Raw genomic sequence first — 21,987 nt, 5'->3', positions numbered from 1 at the left:
GATCATAGCATGGAGTGCTCAATGAAGTCTGATCTGAATTTAAAGAACAACATGACATTTGAAACTCAGTGATTTTCTATTTCGCTGTGCGGTCACTCATCCTGCTAAAAATAACAGTGAAATTCTCCTGCCATCTAAACAGGCACCAACATTGGATAAAGAAAGCCTGATACTCTGAAATGATGGGATGGATTTAGCTGAATTAGCTTTGATCACATTTGTTCAATCAAGCTGACCTGGTTAACCCTTTCATTACCAACCCGACTGAAACCAGCTCTGGCTCTGAGTACAAATGTCTTGTTTTCATAAGTTTTGAATTAAAACCTTCCACCAAACCTTAGTCACAATTTATGTTCCTAACACTAGCTGAATGATAACTAAGTTATTTTACTAAATTCTTTGTTTGTATTTAAAGTAATTGAAAGAAACACAGAGCATTTCAAAATAAATACAGCAACAAAAGAGTTAAACAACTTGGTATTTGGAACTCAATAAGTCTTGTTACACACTTAAGTCAAAAAATAATTGCCAAGTCTTCCCACTGCCTTAACAGAAGATAAGCCTGATGCTCCAAAAAGATGGGATAGTCATAACTGGAGAGTTTTGACAGTAACTTGATATTCATCACTTGGCAAGTTCTGTTTCTACAATCTATTTGATTTTTAAAGGCATATCTATGTGGTTGCTTATTCTGCTCAATCAAACCTAACTTGGAGTTAAACAAAACTTGATTTTAGGAACTCTGTTTTGATTTTACAAACTCTGACAATTTCATTTCTCCTATTTAGACAAATAATTGTCATCACAGCTAAAAAGGCAGTTACTTGTTGATTGAATTGATATGGTTGCAGAATCAAGGATGTATTTCCTATTCCTAGTGCTTCCATGGTTTCTGTACATCAGTCTCTTTGGCTGTGAAAAGGTACCATAGAGCTGTGCTATTAGTATGTTTAAAAGAAATGTTTATTTAATAGGTGAATTGTTAGCTAGTAATGTTGAACTCAGATTCTTTTATGTGTACAATAAAGGAAGCAATGAGAAACTGACCTCTCCATTGAAACACTACATAAAGACTACATTCAGTGGAAATTCCATCAACTCACTGGATCATGTAACCATTTTTCATTCACATTTAGGAACCACTTAAGTATTCCTTCTCTTGAAATGCTGTGAGGGCAGTCTTGAGTGAAACCTCCAACAGGTCAATAGGACATGAAACATTACTAAAGGCAGTACTCCAGCATTGCCACAGTCAAATGACTGAAACAAGTAAAAGAATTCATCTGTGATACAGATTTCTACAGCTGAGAGTCATATCCTGAAGCTATTCTACTTCAACACATAATTAGAGCATTAACACTAATTAAAGCATCAATTCAGAGCAGTGATGGGGTAGAAAATGTTAGTTCTTGCAGTATGTTTCAGCTTCTTGTAATCAGACAACATCACATACAATAACACTGGTGCCAAGCTTTAATGGCCCAAGTTGGTGTCCTTTCTTTTGAAATAACACTGGTGTTGTGGAGGGAGGAGACAGGCATGTATGTGCATCTATTAGTCTACCTCAAAATATCTTGCCAGGGTTTGTACAAACAAGTGCATGGTCAGCTTTGACCAATAGAGGACCAACTAATTTGAATTAAACATGTTAATATTTACATTATTTACATTTGACGGATATTTGTCCTCATCTTGTTTGTTGTTAACACAATGTTTCGGTTGATATACCCTCCAGCCTTCATCAGGACATATGGCGTAGTGGTCAAGAGCATGGCTACTAACCCCAAGATTCTGAGTTTGATTTCAGGCAGTGACTTGAATAATAATAATAATAATATTAATAATAATGATAACATTGAAAAATACCTTAGGAATGAGAACCCAGGTTCGAAATTTCTCCAAGACACCTGATGAAGGCTGGAGGGCAAGTGTCTTCTACTATAGTCTCAGGCTGACCAAAGCCTTGTGAGTGGATTTGGTAGAGGGAAACTGAAAGAAGCCCGTCGTATATATGTGTGTGTGCATATGTTTGTGTGTCTGTGTTTGTCTCCCCAACATCGCTTGACAACCAATGCTGGTGTGTTTACGTCCCCGTAACCTAGCGGTTCGACGAAAGAGACCGATAGAATAAAGTACTCAGCTTACAAAGAATAAGTCCTGGGGTCAATTTGCTCGACTAAAAGGCGGTGCTCCAGCATGGCCACAGTCAAATGACTGGAACAAGTAAAAGAGTAAAGAGTATTAAATATTTTAAATACTAACTGAACTACCTATGCTAAGATTAACATCTAACCACTGGGGAGAAAATTTACCCTTTTAGTTCTGAGTCATACAACCAAACTACACAACTATTGTTCAACTTATGACATCTTTATTGTGCCAATGTTCTACAATTTCTGGTCACAGCATTTTTTTTGTTTGTTTTTGGAGCTTCAACTTCAGCATTTTTTTATTGTTTTATATTTTGTTTTGTTATTTATAATGATAATCTTCTTCTCGGAAGCTTTCCCAATCACACATCATTATATTTTCCACTTTAGTGGTTTTATTTTGTGTTGCCTCCTTATTTGATTGTTATTGTTGTTGTCAACCCTAAGGTCCAATGATCAAAAGCATTGCAATCATGACCATCCAGTCAATTATTCAGACATAGTTATTGTTTCAGTTATCAGACTGCAGCCATGCTGGAGCACCATCTTGAAAACTTGTAGACAAATGAATCAATCCTAATACCCATTTTTTAAAAAGCCTGGTACTATTATATTAGTCCCTTTTGATGAACAGCTAGGTTATGGGAACCTACACACACCAACACCAGTTTTCAAGTTGTGGTAAGGGTCAAAGACAAACACACACACACACACACATTTATATATATATATATATATATACATACAGCAGGCTTCTTTTAGTTTCCAGCTACCAAATCCACTGACAAGGCTTTGATTGGCCCAAAGCCCTAGTAGAAGATACTTACCCAAGGTGCCACTCAGTGGGACTGAACCCCAAACTATGTGGTTGGAAAGCTTCTTACTACACAGCCATACTTACATTATCCACTGTACCCTAATTCAGTGATTAATGTATGCAGGTCAATAAACAACAACGGAATGGGTCAGAGAGTTTAAGATAATTTTCCTAATGTCTCCAACCCTAAGACTATAAAATGTCAGCTGAATTTATATTATGGCAAGAACAAAACACAAAAAATGCAAAAAAGAAAAAAGAAAGATTCATCTCCAACCTGTCATTGAGATTTTATTTGTGTTCCTATGCTTAATGTTAAATTATTGACATTTATATGAATGATAATGTAAAGATATCATGCTAATCTCTAGAGATACATCATAAACTTTATGGACAAGGCATTTTAGCCATTGAAAAACACACAGAAAATGTTTGGCTATGAAATTAGTGTTCCCATGCAGTAGTTCTAGTTTCAATTCAACATACTGTGTCTGATCAAATACTTACCAGACAAGTACAACTCTGAAAATTTAAGTTGTAGATTATCTCACAATAATTGGGTATGTGAAATCCTTATTTCTTAGTATTTTGTTTGTTTACAACAAGCCTAGAGGGAACTTCTGCATTTGACACCTGGCCAATAAAAAAATACCCAACAAATCTACTAAAAAATCATCATCACCATTATCATTAACATCCATCTTCCATGCTGGCATGGATTCGATGGTTTGACAGGATCTGGCCAGCTGGAGTGCTGCACCAGGCTCCAGTTCTTTTTGCATGGTTTCTACAGCTGGATACCCTACCTAATATCAACCCCTTTACTAAGTACACTGGGTGCTTTTAACATGGCACCAGGTGCTTTATATATGGCACTGGAATGGTTATTTTTTTTTATGTGGCACCAGCATGTAAAATAGATAAACAAAACAACTTGTCCCTGCATCGATAGAGATAGGATGTTTTAAGCCTGAGAATTTTAGATAACATCTATATTCTTCTTTTTCCAGAAGAGTGAGTCTATATGTAAGAGATGTGCACTCAACACTAGTCAATCTGCTTTTATTATTGTTCCCCAGCTTTGTTAAGGCCAGTGTTTTCATTAAATCTGATATTGCATAAATCTGGTCAAATCCCCATTAACTTTAAAAATACGTCTTCCACAGAGTTCTTCTACATAACAGGGCTGCAATCAAACTAAATATTTATATCTAGAAATATTGGTTTCTAATTTTGGCACAAAGCCAATAATTTCAGCTGGAGGGGCTAAGTTGATTGTATTGTCCCAGGTACTCAACCGGTACTTATTTTATTGACCATGAAAAGACAAAAGACTAAGTCAACTCCAGCAGAATTTGAACTCTGAACACAAAGACAGAGGAAATACTGTGAGGCATTTTGCCTGGCATGTTCATGATTCTGCTAGCTTGCTGCCTTTTTATAGTTAGAAATATTGAGTGAACACTCCATTCAACCAACTGACCAACTGTTGGTGTACTATGCTTAATTATTATAATTTTACTCTGATTATTCAATAATAACAACATCAATGCCCAGTGATGTAGCTAGAATGTGCTGCCCAAGGCTACTCTTTAAATTGCCTCTGGGTCCCCACAAGCCTATAAACAGACCCAAAAGTGCCATCCTCATAAAAAACATTACCCAGAGCTTACCACTTCTTGCCCACAGCTATGCAACTGCCAATACCAATATGTTTTAATGTAAATTTAAATAAATACCAGTGTGTGACATGAAAATTTCAAAATGATTTATATAGTTTCTGGAGTCATTAAAGGAAATAAAGTAAACACTTTCATGAACAAGATCAGCTCATAGAGCTTTGGACATTTGCAGAAATCAAATCAGAGAATGGAAAATGAATTTCATACTTTGAGCAATGTCAATTTTAAAAAGTCTGGTATTTATCCCTCCACATTGAGGAAAGTAAAGCATGATTCATTCAGTTGATGTCCATTTTTCTATGCCAGCATGGGTTAGACAAATACATATGGAAGCATTGTTTACAGCTGCATGTCCTTCTTGTTAACCCTTGTTTTTCAAATAAAGGATTTTATTTAATTCCACTTGTCTTTGCAAGTAAAAATCAAAGGATGATTTATGAACAACTTGTCAACATGATGTTATGACTAGTTTTTGAGCAATAAGGATATGGAATGGAAACATTCACAGATACATGCACATGTATATACGATGGGCTTCCATGCAGTTTCTATCAACCAATTCCACTCATAAGGCATCGGTTAGCCCAAGATGTCAGCAGAAGTTACTTACCAAAGGTGCTGTGTAATGAGCTAGAACTTGAGGCCTCATGGTAACAAAGCTAACTCTGTATTCACAGACATACAGTTATACCTACACCTATGATGTAGAATTAAATATAATTCTTAAAAGACACAGAAAAAGTCAGTAGCATCTGATCCTGTGAGCCACATATAAACATTCTTATACTTTCAAGCTAATGGGAAAGCCTCTACATGAAATAGCAGCCAAAACTCATAAGAGCACAGTTTATCATCTTAAAAAGAGGACACATTGGATACTGTGATTCTTGATACACTGTATCTAGAAAACAAAATAAGACAGGATGGTCATGGCTGAAATATTTTTGGACACAGTTCTACTCAATCAGAGCTGACCTAAGGCTAAACAACAACTTCTATATTTTATCTAATTTTATTAACATTATACATTTTGACAATTGGCATAAATCCAGTAGGTTTTTTTTTTCTGTTATTTTTTTTATGCTTTTGTGTGTTAAGCCATTAATTCATGGTTGTTACCCTGGCTACGGATTTAAAAACTGTTTTGTTGATGCGGAATTTCATGCCTGATCTTATATAATCTTTTTCTCCAATCTCTTATACACAGGATTCAATCCCTGAATTTTAATTCATTCAGTTATGCATGAATTAACTATGAAAGGATATCCCCCAGACAGATAGAGAGATACAGAGTAGAGAAGACTTCTTTTTGTTTTGCTGCGTACACAGCAGCCCTACTAATGCTGCTACAATGATAAAATGCTTCCAGTATATTCTATAAAGGAACTGGCAAACATGTGCAAACAATAAAGGATTGAACAGACCTTTTGGTCTTGTCTTGCTCGCAGCATGACAACCTCTCTAGTGCTGGTGCCACAAAATAATAATTGTTTTTTAAAGCTTTAAAGATAGTTTGATAATGTCTTCAACCTAATAGAATTTATATGGCCAGAAAAAAAAAAAGATTCATTTCTAACTTGTTGAGGTTTTATTTTGTTCATATGCTTAATGTTAATTATTGACATTTATATCAATATTGTAATCTTTCTAATCTATAGAGATATATTATAAACTTTAATTTATAACAATTACATTATGGAAAAAGCATTTTAGTCATTCAAAAATATGCAGAAACTGTTTGGCTAAAATAATTTTTCAATGTTGTAAAATTACTTTAATTTCAAATCAACATATTTTCTCAAATATCACTTGTGAGACAAGTACAACACTGAAAATTTAAATTATAGATTATCTCACAATAGCCAGGTATATAAAGGACTTGTATTTAGGTATTTTGTTCATTTGCAACAGGTCTCTGTAAAATGGCTGGTAATTGGAGAACATTCAACTAATGATAGTTTGCTAAAATAAAATGCCTGAGCAAGATGTGATCTCCTGGTATATTTAAGGAGGGCAGTAACTTTGAATAAGAACTGACTCAGAATGTGATAAACCCATCCAGCCTTTGCCAGCATGGAAAGTGAATGTTGAATAATGTTGATGAAATGTTTCTAATTACTGAATCACAACCAGGTTAAAAATTTCTAAATTCAGGTTGATAAGTTCACTGTTCTTATTTCTTTACTGCCCACTAGGGGGCTACACACAGAGGGGACAAACAAGGACAGACAAATGGATTAAGTCGATTATATCGACCCCAGTGCATAACTGGTACTTATTTAATCGACCCCGAAAGGATGGAAGGCAAAGTCGCCCTTGGCGGAATTTGAACTCAACGTAGCAGCAGACGAAATACTGCTAAGCATTTTGCCTGGCGTGCTAACGTTTCTGCCAGTTCGCCGCCTTTTAAGTTCACTGTTCTTGATAACAATGCCCTTCTGATGGTGCATGTACATCATTTTTATGATGACCATAAACTGAAAGAAGGTATATACTAACACAGCAGAATGTTGCCTTCACCTAATTTGATTTCTTACTTTAATTGGTCAAAAATGGTTTTCAATTGTCTTGAAATAACCAACAGTTCTCTTGCTTTTATCAGCATGACTCTTTTTTAAATTATCAAGAAGTCATAAAGGTTTTAAAGGCTCTTTAGTTTCTATTTTTGTTGGAAGGTGGGGTGGGGGCTGAAACATCTTTCAGTAAAACCGACATTACTAGGAGTTACTGGGTATTTTGAATGTACTATGACAATGATAAAATAATCCCTGTCCCATGCAAAATATCTGAAATTTGAAAAAAAAAAGTTAGATATATCATTAGAAAGGCAGGAGAATTGGTATATATAACCTCCAACTGCATTAAATATCCAATTTTATTCTTCTAAATCAGAGGTTCTCAAACTTTTAGGGCCCCACCTCATGGCCACATAATACCCTCAGTGCCCTACCCCTATTTTTATGTATAAATATTTTATATATATACTATGAATCATTTGATATCTAATATAATATATACCTTGTATACAATACTATAATAATATTATAATAAATTCATAGCGTCCTCCAATCGACTGCCTTCCTCTCAACACCTCCTTTTTCTCTACCACCCCCTTAGGTACTAGTGCTCACTGGACTGTCTCAACGCCCATTGGGGTGTGGTAGCATCCACTTTGAGAACCTATGTTCTAAATTGATCTTCAACTAGAATTATAAGACTAAGTGCAAAAGAATTAATAATTATGCTTTTAATTTTATGATGTTAATTATACAATTTGCTATTTCACCATAGTCATGTAAGTCATCAAGTTCCTATCTTTTAAAATTAAAAATTGAATGGTTTTAGTTTGATAATGAAAAAGCACTAAAAGTACACTAACAACAATAGCCACATCATGATTTTAGTAGTACAACCCTAATTTTAAGTTAAATTGCTACTTTCTCTAGAAGTAGGCCAATCTTACATCTTCCACAAACTTAGTAACATTTTCAACACAAGCAATTTACATTTATACATATATTTGCACTCTTTATAAATTTGTTATCATATGAGGAGGTAAAATAATTCAGTAGTCTGTCTTATTAAGAAGCATCACCTCTAATTAACTGAATAAGTGACTGGAAGAGTTGTTGACTGTGTTTGAAAGAAGAGACAAACAAGAAAATGAAGAATGAAGATGTACTGGAGCTTCATAAGAAAAATCAATAATAATAAATGGTACCTCAGAGAAGAACTTGTTTCTAATTAGGTACGAATTGTGCACTTTAATCATAAACATCACTAAGACACAATAGAATGTTCTGAATGATGACCATGACCCATTGCTATTTTTACTGGTCACTTCTTTTTAATATCGTGGAGGCACGGGGCTTAGTGGTTAGGGTGTCAGCATCACGATCATAAGATTGTGGTTTCAATTCCTAGACCGGGCGACGTGTTGTATTCTTGAGCAAAACACTTCATTTCACGTTGCTCCAGTCCACTCAGCTGGCAAAAATGAGTAACTCTGCAATGGATTGGCGTCCCATCCAGCTGGGGAACACATATACTATAGAAACCGGGAAACCAGGCCCATGAGCCTGGCTAGGCTTTAAAAGGGCGCATTTATTTTATATTTTTTTCTTTTTAATATCATTGATGGTGTTTTAAACCTTAATGAGAAATTCAGAAATAGGTGCAGGCATAGCTGTATGGAAAGACTTTTGCTTCCCAACCACCTGGTTCTGGGTTCAGTCTCACTGCATGGCATCTTGGGGAGGTGTCTTTTGCTATAACCCCAGGTTGACCAAAGCCTTGTAAGTGAATTTAGTACATGGAAACTGAAAAAAGCCTCCTGTAGTGTTTCTGTGTATGTGTGTGTGTGTGCATGCTTATGTCCCCTTGACTTACCATTATGTGGTAGTTGTAAAAATGACTGTCAATGTCATATAAGAGGTGTCCTTCATTTACCACATTCTGCAAGAACATGTCTGGACATGGGAAATATTACCATTCTTGAAAATAGGTGAGGGCTGGAGATAGGAAGGGCATCTAACTGTAGAAAATCTGCTTCAGTATATTCCATCCTACTCATCCGATCATGGTAAAGTGGATGCTAAAATGATGATGATGATGAATTCAATCATAAGTTTTCTTCCCATATTTTGGGACATAGTTTTGGATGTCTTCACACAATAATTATGTAAAAATGATATTCTTGTTATTTATTGGCATCAGTTAACTATAATGTCAGAATTTACAATTGATCATCTCAGCTGAATTTTATGCTATAAAGCTGCATCATAAACATATGTTTATATACGATGTTGTAGCTGCAAATGATCATGTTTAATTAATTACAAATAGCCAATCAGATTTCATATACACTGAACCACAAAAGAAACGCGAGACATGTGTGACTGAGAAATATGTTTTAATTTCATTATGTCAGAAATAAATTTTGATAAATCTGATGAAGTCAATTTTTTGGATGCACTTTGACCACAGTCTATGGGTCGTTGTTATGTGTTCTGGTAGTGGGCAGATCCAGCACATTGAGATTGTAGGGTGTGACATGTTCAATACCGTGAATGCCCTCCCTAGGTGTTAAAAATAGACATACACCATCAGTACATGGAGTGCATGAGGCGGTTTACAAAAGCCATTGGTACCTGTGACCACACCTTGAGTAAAGCTGCCTCCAATTTCACACGAGTTGTCAGCTTTGGAACCACCTGGTTCAGCCTTCTCTGGATTTCATCCCACAGGTATTCAATTGGGTTCAAATCCGGGCTGAGAGCTGGCCTCAGCATGGTTCTGATGTTGTGCTGATGCAGGAAACCCATGGTAACCCTGGCTGTGTGGGAGGGAGCATTGTCCTGCTGGAATATGCGGCTGTGGGGACATGCAAAGAAAAGCATGATGTGTGGTCTTAGGATCTGGCCAATGTAGCGCTATGCTCTGATGTCATTCCCTTTGCCCACACCAACATTTTGGAACACATGAGGCTCAGTTCTCTGATTCAGGCCTATAGCACCCCAAACCATGATGTTTTGGCCACCCCACACATCTCTGTAGCGTTTATCCCTCATACGTCACACCTTCACTCTGCCATCCGAGGTTGAAATGCAGTACCGGCTCTCATCAGAGAAGACTACCGAACTCCATTGTTGGTGCCACCAATGTCAGTGGTGTGTGCCCCACTGTAGTCATGCTTGACAGTGGTGGGCAGTGAGGACAGGCTCTTGAGCAGGATGATGGCAATGCAGGTTGTTGGCAGCCAGTCGACATCATACTGTGTCATCACTGATGGGTCACTGCCTAATGCCTATGGTCTTGCAAGCTGTCATGCTGGCTGGTCTGAAGCAATCATAAAGGTGTTGCAGGTGGATAAAGTGGTCCTGCCTGGGCATGGTCACCCAAGAGTGCCTTCTGCGGGCACAGTCTACAGTGCTGTTAGTGTTGTTGTATCGTTGCAGGCAATAGATGGTGCTGACATGAACATTGTAAGCTTTTGCAATAACCAGGGCACGCTGCCCTGCTTGAAAATTGGCCAATAGCTTGTTCTCCCTGTGCTGCTGACAATTGGGTCATACCTGATGTGTCCAGATTATGAATGCCAGGAACGTGGTTCAAGTTGATTTTTATACCCATAACTTCCACGAGATGCATGTGCATTTTGGTTTTCATGACAATTGTTTGCGACTACCACCTATGGCATTCAATGCAGCTGCATTTTGGCATCTTGTTTAGTATTGAAGCAAGTGAAAAGTTGATTTCTTGTTCATAAATTGCTCCAGCATAATAGCTTTATCCTAGGATTATGAAAATAACCCTATGTGGTTGCTCAGTTTGCTAAAATTGGCCACCAAATCCTTCTGCATGTTACAACTTGCCCTCTTAAAAAGGAAGGAAACTTTACATAATGAAGTCCTATATACACTACACCTAACAAAAAACTGAATAGTTGGATGGTCATGGTCAGCTTACCTTTGATCAAATCTTTTCTTGATCAAGGGTAACCTTTGAGCTAAACAACAGCAACAACAAAAGAATTGTTAATTTGTGACAGAATTATTAGAGCATCAGAACAAATGCTTTGTAATATTTCTCCTGACGTTTTATGTTTCAAGTTCAAATCCCACCAAGGAAGTCGACTTTATCATTCATTCTTCCAGGGTCATTAAAATGAAGTACACAGCTACTGTGGAGTGGGGTGGGGAACTGGTCCTCAAAATTTCTGATCTTGTCTCTAAATTAGAAACAATATTGTGAAGAGGATACACACATAAATGTTTGGAGAAACAAGACAGTCAGTTGACAGAACCATTGGCACAGCAAGTTAAGTGCTTAGTGACATTTCTTCTGGTACTTTACATTGTAAGTTTAAATTCTGCTGAGGTCAACTTCACCATTTATTATTTTGGAATCAATAAATAAAGTACCAGTTGAGCACTGAAGTTAATATAATCAACTAACCCTCTCCCTACTAAAGTCAATAGTAGAAACAATCTTTTAAAGTCTGCACCAAATATTCTTTCCACTATTTCTGAAATTGTCCAAATAACAGTGGATTTTGTGAATCTCAAATTATTAGGGAAACCAGGAAATATTTTGAAAAACTGAAAATAATGTTAGCATAATTTGTAAAAAATTTCTGTTGTGATGAGAATGTTCATGTAATGACTTCCTGTTGAGATGTTGATCAGTAGAAGTGGTGTTTGTTGTAGCTCCTTATGTTTTAAGTTTAAATCTCATTCCTTTTAGGTTGATAAAATGAATTCCCAATTAAGTACTGGCAACTGAACAAAGCGAAAAATCTAGCAACTTAGCAGTTGAAATTCCCTTTCCTATCACTTTAACTCTTTTGATATCAAGCCACCTGATAACACCCCTGGTTCTATATGCAAACGTCTTGTTTCAAAGTGATCAAAGTTAAAAACCTTGCATCAAAATTACTAGTTAATTTAAGTTCCAAAAACCAGATTAATACTGACAAAGTTATTTTAATAAATTCTTCATTATTTTCAAAATTAATTGAAATGAAAGCAGAGCATTTCACAGAAATGTGGTAACAAAAGGTTGACTGTAGTAGTTGCTTCCTACCTATCTGTGTTGAAACACAGATGTTCATGAGAGACTCAAGCTACATTTCATGAACATAGATGTTCATCAGAGAGTCAAGTCACATATCATGGAAAGCAGACGTTAAACAATGATGATGATATCAATAATTTAGTGAATGACAAAATAAGGGCATAACAGTTATAGTATCTTTTTTATTATTATTATTCATTGTTTTAATGAAATACAGGATGATGGGTGATTAGTTGAATCATTAAAGTGTTGAACAAAATACCTTGTGGTGTTTGTTGTAGCTCCTTATGTTATTAAGTTTAAATCTCATTCCTTTTAGGTTGATAACATGAATTCCCAATTAAGTACTGAGACTGATGTAAATGACTATTCTTTGCCAAATTTCAAGCCTTGTGTCTATGTTAGAAACAATTGTTTTAATGAAATATATTGATTTTATATTTGATCACCAATTTGTAAAGGAAGTTGGCCAGATTTTCATAATCTCAAACCAACACACAAAATTGTATTTTCAACTTAAAATATACACAAAATATGTATAACAATTTTCATTTTACTACTGGACAATTTTAATACATATAAAGCCTACATGGTTACAGTCACTATAATCTAAAACTGGAACTTTTTAACTCAGTTTCTTTTCTTATATATAATTTCAAATCCCTGTTCAGTTTGCAGTTTGTGTTTGAAAGTCGTGTTAAGTTATTTTGTAATGTTCTTTGATCTACAACTCAACTTCCAATATTTTTTAAAGAAGTAAATTGCTTTATTGGTTTTTTTTCTCCAAGCTATATTCATTAAACTAAAGATGTTTAGGAACTGCATTGAAATGTGTGTAGTCAAAATTCATAATTATATTTGTCTGTTTCTTCTCAAATGTTATTTTGTAATCATTCATTTTGAAGGATTTTTGTAGAAATTAGAAATATGGTATTGCATAAATGATGGAATGCAGAAAAGTTGAATGGATAAAGTGTGAGCTTGAAAGCAAGAATTTAATTCCTTACATGTCCTAGTTTTTCTGTCCCTATTTACTTCTATTCACCTCATATAAGGGTTCACCACTATTTTATTTCTCTTTTCAGTTCCATCCTGTTTACTATAACTCTCTCTCTTCTATAATGCGAATTGTTATGTAACTCTTCTACAGAAAAAAAAAACTCTCTTCTGGCCACTTCTATCATCTCTGTACATAAAGCTGCTTCCCTAATCAATTGAAGGAGATCTTAATCTTGCAAGCTGCATAATGACCTCACTAGTTTTGGTGTTATGAAAAAAGCAACCAGTACACCTTGTAATGTGGTTGGTATTAGGAAGAGCACTCAGCCATAGAAACTATGCTAAAGCAGACACTGGAGCATGGTGCTGTCCCTGAACCTGTTGATTCCAGTCACACTGTCCAATCAATGCCAACATGGAAGATGGACAATAAAGCATGAGGATTTCCATTCCATTGATGAATGAACCAAATTCGATGACTGGCACCCATGCCAGTGGAGCGCTAACAGCTCCATCCAAGTGGGAACACTGCCAGAGCAGCTGTCTGGCACATAAAGAGCACCATTTGAGCGTGATCGTTGTCATCATCGCCTCACTGGCACTTGTGCTGGTTGCACGTGAACAAAACATTTGAGTGAGGTTGTTGCCAGTGCTGCTGGACTGACTCCTGTGCAGGTGGCACGTAAAAAACACCATTTTCGAGCGTGGCTGTTGCCAGTACTGCCAGACTGGCCCTCGTACTGCTGGCACGTTAAAAGCACCCACTACACTCTCGGAGTGGTTGGCGTGAGGAAGGGCATCCAGCTGTAGAAACCCTGCCAGGTCAGATTGGAGCCTGGTGCAGCCATCTGGTTCGTCAGTCCTCAGTCAAATTGTCCAACCCATACTAGCATGGAAAGCGGACGTTAAACGATGATGGTGATGCTGATGATGATGTTATTGTGGCATCTGTTGAAATGTGAACGTCTTTAATAGTGATTGTTGGCCAGTAGGGGGTCGGCAGTAATTCAAATTCTCTTGTAATCTAATACTTACCATCCAGATAATGTGAGTGCAGACAATCATATTATTTGAACAACTGAAAATGTTGCCAATTCCGATAATTGAAGTCTGTTGTTGCTAGAGAGATATAGAACTAAAAGATTAAGTTCTAATTTGCTATTTTTCACATATATAAAATTTCAGATTTGACACCAATAAAAACGTAGTACTTTTCATCAGTTGGCAAGGCCAACATTCTGCTATCTACAAAAGCTAGGATTTTACTAGTCTCATTAGAACATTCTCACTCAAATGAGGAACATCTGGCAACCCCAGGTTTTAAACTATAATTTGAAATGACTACTATTTAGTTATTGTTGCTGTTTTTGTTGTTATTTAGTTTCAAGTCAACCCTTCATCAAGCTGACCTTGGATGAAAGGCATTCAAGCTATGGCCTCTCTCTCTCTCTCTTTTACTCTTTTACTTGTTTCAGTCATTTGACTGCGGCCATGATGGAGCACCACCTTTAGTCGAGAAAATCGACCCCAGGACTTATTCTTTGTAAGCCTAGTACTTACTCTATCGGTCTCTTTTTGCCAAACTGCTAAGTTATGGGGATGTAAACACACCAGCATCGGTTGTCAAGCGATGTTGGGTGGGGGTGCAAATACAGACACACAAACATACACACATATATATACATATATACGACGGGCTTCTTTCAGTTTCTGTCTACCAAATCCACTCACAAGGCTTTGGTTGGCCCGAGGCTAAAGTAGAAAACACTTGCCCAAGGTGCCATGCAGTGGGACCATGTGGTTGGTAAGCAAGCTTCTTACCACACAGCCACTCCTGCGCCATTAATTTTCTAATTATTTTTCTGGAATAGTGTATATTAGGTTAAAAAAATCCAGTGTATTCTTCTTTTAGGATGATAGGGTATGTTTCAAGGGAGATTTTGCTGTTATTTCTAGAAGGTTGAGCAAGTATGCAAAAGCTCCTTCATTGGCTTGACTATGATTTAGTTAACAAGGGCAGTGAGCTGTAGATACTGTTGTGCTAGACTAAATAGCATCAACTACTCAATCACATTCAAATTTTATATTCTGCATTAAAATCCTGTTGGAATTAACTATTCCTATAATCCTCTTTCTAGCAAGAAGCAATTAAGATTGAGACAGGATGGACAGTCTAATCAGGAATATCTGTGTCTGTACACAAATTTACTTTATGTCTAGTTAAAAGAAATTTTCAATCCACTTAACAGATTCTTGAATTCTGATGAGAAGTCCATAATCAAAAACACCATATTTATTTGAGTTTAATACATACAATACATACCCATAATTTTGGGCAATGAAATTCCAGAAAAAAATATGTACTAATTTTTTCTTAGTATTACAATATATGTGGAGGCACGTGGCTTAGTGGTTAGGGTGTAAGCACCATGATCGTAAGATTGTGGTTTCGATTCCTGGACCGGGCAACGTGTTGTGTTCTTGAGCAAAACACTTCATTTCACGTTGCTCCAGTCCACTCAGCTAGCAAAAATGAGTAATGCTGCGATGGACTGGCATCCCGTACAGCTGGGGGACACATATGCCATAGAAACCGGGAAACTAGGCCCATGAGCCTGGCTAGGCTTTAAAAAAGTGCACATTTTTTTTTAAAGATTTTATTACAATATATGGAAAAAGAATTGTTTAGTCTCATTTATTATAAGTTCCCTGTCTAAATTACACAGTAACAGTTCTCATGCCCCAAATAAAACAAAAAGCAGATTTGAAAGTGATATTTGAATTTACTAGTGTAGGCTGTAAAAGTGCACATGCTGAAAATTTAACATTGTAAAAATCATAGAATCATGTTTTGTTTTTTGTTGTTTTTTTTTCTCCAGAAAATCAATTTATTTTGAAAATCATGTTGTACTTTCATTTTTACTCAATTTTACAATTTAATTTGCACAGTGATGCATACATCACTAACCATGTTGTCTCAGGAGAACAAAGTATTTTTGTTTAAGCATGCATTTTTTTATTAATTTCCCCTAACTTTATTATTTTTATTATTTTTTACGGTCTCTTGATTTTCATTTTGGACATCTGGCAAATGTTTTTAACTTAAAAATAATGTTTTTCAAAATTGAAAAAAATTAAATCTGAATCTTTATAAACTGAAGCAGATTTTAAATTTTTTCTACATTTAAGGACATAATAGGAATAGATATTGTCTATTTTTAGTACAAATGTATGTCAAAATAATGGAGGTGGCATGAACCCAGCCTGCTCTGAAGAGCTGAGGCCTTTACAGAAGCAGTAGAAAATGGCTGAGAGAGGAAACAATGTGCCTTTGGGTCAGAGTCTTTAGTGTGTCTGTCAGTGGCATTATTTAGTATTGACTGCAAATACAATAAATGAATCTAATAAATAAATGTGTATTGGTAACTAGGAGTATAAATGAGCTAAACTAGGGTAAGGTTCTTTCCTACCTACCAGATTACTGTATTTATTTTGAGATGCTCTGTGTTTCTCTCAATTGTTTTAGATATAACAAAGAACTTAGTAAAATAACTTAGTTATCATTAAGCTAGTGTTAGGAACATAAATTGGGACTAAGGTTTGGTGGAAGATTTTAATACAAAACTTATGAAAGCAAGACATTTGTACTACAGGGCTACAGCCGGGTTGGTAATGAAAGGGTTAAAGCTAATAAAGTACTTTTTTTGATTAATCATGTTAGATTATGAGCTCACAAACAGGAAAATGTGAAAAAATCATAATCAGTGTGATTTTAATTAGATAATTTAGGTAAAGGATTTCAGGTAAAACTTAAAAAAGATAGTGAAATTATTTAGTACTTTACATAACTTATATAATTTACTAGCAGCATAGCCCGACGTTGCCCGGGTATGTAAGAGCCCCTAGTAGGCAACGACTAATCCCAATCTAGTCCTTTCCCTCTAGGGAACGAAGGCGCATGTGTAGGTTGCAATGTCTTCTCTTCACTCCCAAATAACTATCAAACAGTTATCGATAATTCAACCCAACCAATTCCTACCAGGAAGAAATTACATTCGAGACTTTACCCCCAACACTTCTGCTAATAGCTGCTGCAGCCGCAAGTTATTCGAATACTTTTTTTGTTTACACTTTCTTTATAACTACCACCCCAAACGTTTTACCTTAAATTTTTGACGTACCCTAAGGGTCCTCGGACGCTACTTGCAAACTCTTGGTTTATTATAAACCGCTTTTGTCGTGTGCACCAAAAAACCTTTTCCATTCGTTTGTTCAGTTTGGTCACCTTTGACTTTTTCGTTGTTGTCACTCACATTGCTGCCCACTTTTTTGCCGTTTTTGTACATTCTTATACATTTTGGGATACTTATCCCACGTGTTCCGAGAGTTAAAAAGGTCGAGTTGCGTCCCCTAGACAGTCTGCAGAAAATGTGTTGCATATAAAAAGCTTAGATTCTCGACCCATGTCGAATTTATCGATTTTTTTCAGAACCGGGGGAACTTTTCAAAATTTTCGCTGCGTTAGTTTTGAATTATGACATTGGGCTATGTGTGTGTCAAGTTTCATCAGAATCGGTTGAAAGCCGTGGTCAGGGTGAGGGTACAACCTGACAGACACACAGACAGACAAACTGCCGTTTATATATAGAGAGATAACTGAATGAAAAAAAAAGTACATACTAAATATTAGTAACTCAACATACTTAACAACAATGAGGTCGTTGCCAAACAAAACATTCGAGCAAGGTCATTGCCAGTGCCGCTGGACTGACTCCTGTACAGGTGGCACATAAAAAACACCATTTCGAGCGTGGCCATTGCCAGTACAGCCAGACTGGCCCTCGTGCTGGTGGCACGTAAAAGCCCTTACTACACTCTCGGAGTGGTTGGCGTTAGGAATGGCGTCCAGCTGTAGAAACTCTGCCAGATCAGATTGGAGCCTGGTGCAGCCATCTGGTTTGCCAGTCTTCAGTCAAATCGTCCAACCTATGCTAGCATAGAAAGCGGATGTTAAATGATGATGACTATGAATACTTGGTACTTTCTTTGAATGGACAAAACCTCAGTCCTGAAATGAAGTAACAACATGATTATAGAGAGTATCACTCAAATATGTTTGTGATGGAACATCACCTCTAATGAGTTCTATACTTGATTACGACTGAAGAGAAGAACTATTCAATTTACCGACAAAACTTGCCTTCTGTAATGTCTTCTATCTGATTCTTTTACTGTTATCATAAGTAATCACATAATATTGAGAATGCGATCTTGAAATTCCGAGCTGTTTTCTTTCCCATTCTTGAAACTGTCTGCTGCATCCACCTTTCAATTGTACCCTTTTTTTGTTTTACCATAAGCATTTTCTCCCTTAAAATATTTTACATATCAACTCATTGAAAACCACCCTTCCTTTTCTCATCCAGAATCCTTTTACAGACTTTATATTTAAATTTAAACTCAATTATATGCAAGAACATGTTTTAATTTCAAATTCCAAATTAATAATTTTGGATTATTTTCAAAAGCAATTCAAATATTTCATAAGAAATATGGTCACAAAAGTGTTAAGCTGTTTGTGAGACATTTTCCATTTATTCCTTCATTTCAATAATTCTTTGTATGTATCGTATCTTCCATATATTTTCCAAAAGCACTAACATTTATTGATTTTGTGTCTTCCAGTTTTTTTTGCATAAGCATTAACATTCAATATTTACAACATTGAGTTAATGACATCAGTCATGTTCAACAGTTTGTACTTTGTATCACTCCATTTCACCAAAAAAAAAAAAAAATTTGTTTAGATTTTAAGATTGAGAAGTAGCAGAATTGGTAAAATGTCAAATGAAATTTTTGTGGTACATATCTCTTTACATTCCAAGTTGAGATCCTGCTGGTGCCAGGTTAGATAGAATAAGTACCTGTCACATATTGAGTCAATTAAATTGACTATATCCTTTCCTGTAAATCTGAAGCAAGGTCTGTAACAAATTATTGGCAGAATTGTTCGAACATTGTAAAAAAATTGTAGTCTGGTTTTCTTCCTGCATTTTATTGATCTGAGTTCAAATTCCACCAAGGTCACCTTTGTCTTTTATCCCTCTAGGATCAAGTATCAATGAAGTTCTGAAATCAACAATATCTGCTAACCCACTCCTTTTAAAAATGCTAGTTTTGTGCTTATATTAGAAACAATTGGTGAGCTGACAGAATGGTTAGCACACTGGGTAAAATCCTTAGTGGCATTTCATCTTTACAGTCTGTGTTAAGTGCCGCTGAGGGTGACTTTGCTTTTCATCCCTTTTGAGGTTGATAATATAAGTACCAGTTGATGTAATCAACTTACTCCCTTCCTAAAACTGCTGGCCTGGCTTTGTGCCAAAATTTGAAACCATTATTATTATTATTATTATTATTCTGTTTGACTTTTGCTTTACATTTGTACAAGTTGGCTCCAAGTCTCACCCAGAGACCTCAAGAGACAACAGGTTGGAAGTTCACGTTGTTGTTATGCCTAGTGTGCCATATATTTGGCTTTGTACTTAGTGTTGTACTAGTGAATGTCTAAAAAAAACAAAAAAACAAAAATTATGTTTGTTTTAAAACTTGAGATTACATAGAAAGTATTTTGCGTAGGATATGAGCAGTTCCCATGAGCACTATCCTTTGAATTTCTGTCATTTTGGGGTTTCCTGGTATCTGAGTTAGGTAGCAATCAGCCCCTTTTGCTATCATTCCCAGGGCACCTATGACAACAGGTATTGTTTTAGTCTTCAGGTTCCACATTTTGCTGATTTCTATTTCAAGATCTTTATATTTGCTCAGTTTTTGGTAGGTCTTGACAGATACGTTTATATCGATTGGGACAGTCATATCAATGAGGAGGCATGTTCTTTGTTTGAAGTCTTTCAATATGATGTCTGGCCTATTTGCATCTATCTTTCTGTCAGTTTGAATGGTGAAGTTCCAGAGGAGTGAGATGTGGTCATTTTCAAGCACTGGAGGTCGTTTGTATTCCCACCAGTTTTTTTCATGGGGCAAATCCAGGTTTTTGCAGATTACCCAGTGAATATATTGTGCAGCTCTATCATGCCTGTTGAGATACTCTGTAGGTGCTAGAAGACAGCTCTTGGAGACAACATGATCAATGATTTCATTTTGTTGTTGACATACACGACATGTTGGGCTACTGCCATTCTTTAATATGTTGGCCTGGTAGTTCCTTGTTGGTAGGCATAGATCTTGAGCTGCTACGATAAACCCTTCTGTCTCAGATTTTAAGCCAGAGGCCATTAGCCATTGATGGGTCAGGGCTTTGTCAACATCTGCATTATTCGCTCTCTTTGGGTATTTGCCATAGAGAGGTTTTTCTTGTCATTTATCATTCAGAATATCTAAGGCAGCAGTTTTAGCACGGGTTTTCATGCGTTTAGCTTTTTCTGTGCTTGTTTCTTTTTATTATTATTATTATTATTATATTATTATTATTATTGAGTGAGAGAGCAGTGCATGCCATCAAAGTGACACTGGGGTAAAATATATGAAGCCCAGTATACCCATCATGACTACCTGTTTGATAAGGGTACACCAGGCACATGCATCACAACCATATGTGTGCAACATGGTGATCTCATATCAAGATAAACAGCACATGACCTTGCAGGTGGGGCTCAGTTAGAATTTTCTTCTGGTCGAGTAGCCCACCCTGCTCAAAAGGTCCCTGAATAAGGATTGTTTAAGGATATTGAAAGAACCACCCATGTTTCCAAAGGTGAATTATCCAAACCTCCAAGAATTCCTTTCTCACATGGCTATGATGCTCCCCTACTACTTCTGCTCATGATCAGAGATGCACATATCGTCAGCCACTAAGGGACATGGTCAATTGGTTAAGGTCAAACAACTGACAAGCAAATCTGTGGTATTGAGCAGAATATTTGCTGTAGCCCATCTTTTATACCAAGGCAATTATTATTATTATTATTATTATTATTATTATTATTATTATTATTCAGTAGTTTTATTTTTATAGCGTGCTTTCACTTCACTACCGAGCACAGCTCTGTGTGCCTTGGATATGTGCTGTGATTTGTTGTGATGCTCTGATGGTTATTGTATGGAAAGTGTTCTGCGTAGGATGTGTGCAGTGCCTAGTAGTGCAATTTTCTGTATGTTATATGTATTGTAAGTCCTGGTGTTTTTGTTATGTATTTGTCTGAATATTTTTTTATCATGCCTAATGCACCTACTATGATAGGAATTGTTTCTGTTTTCAGATTCCACATTCTAGTTACCTCTATTTCCAGGTCTTTGTATTTTGAGAGTTTCTCCATTTCTTTTAGAGACACGTTGTCATCAGCCGGTATTGATACATCAATTAGAAAGCATTTTTTTTCTTCATGATCTCTGACAACTATATCTGGTCTGTTGGCCTTAATTTCTCTATCTGTGTGTATCGGCATATCCCAGAGTATGGTTGCTTTCTCGTTTTCTGTGACCTTTTCTGGTGTGTGCCTATACCATCTTTTTTCTGTTGTTATTCCATAATGTTAGCATAGCTTCCAATGTATGTAGGTTCCAACTCTGTCATGTCTGTGAATATATTCCTTCTTAGCCAGGACTGGGCAGCTAGAGATAATATGATTTATTGTTTCTTGTCCATCTCCACATATTCTGCAGTTACTTGTAATATTTCTTTTCATTACATGTTTTTGGTAATTTCTGGTGGGGAGGCTTTGGTCTTGTGCTGCAATTAAAAATC

The sequence above is a fragment of the Octopus sinensis genome, linkage group LG4 (genome assembly GCF_006345805.1).
Source record: "Octopus sinensis linkage group LG4, ASM634580v1, whole genome shotgun sequence".
Classification (NCBI taxonomy): domain Eukaryota; kingdom Metazoa; phylum Mollusca; class Cephalopoda; order Octopoda; family Octopodidae; genus Octopus; species Octopus sinensis.
This window is presented reverse-complemented; position numbering follows the sequence as displayed.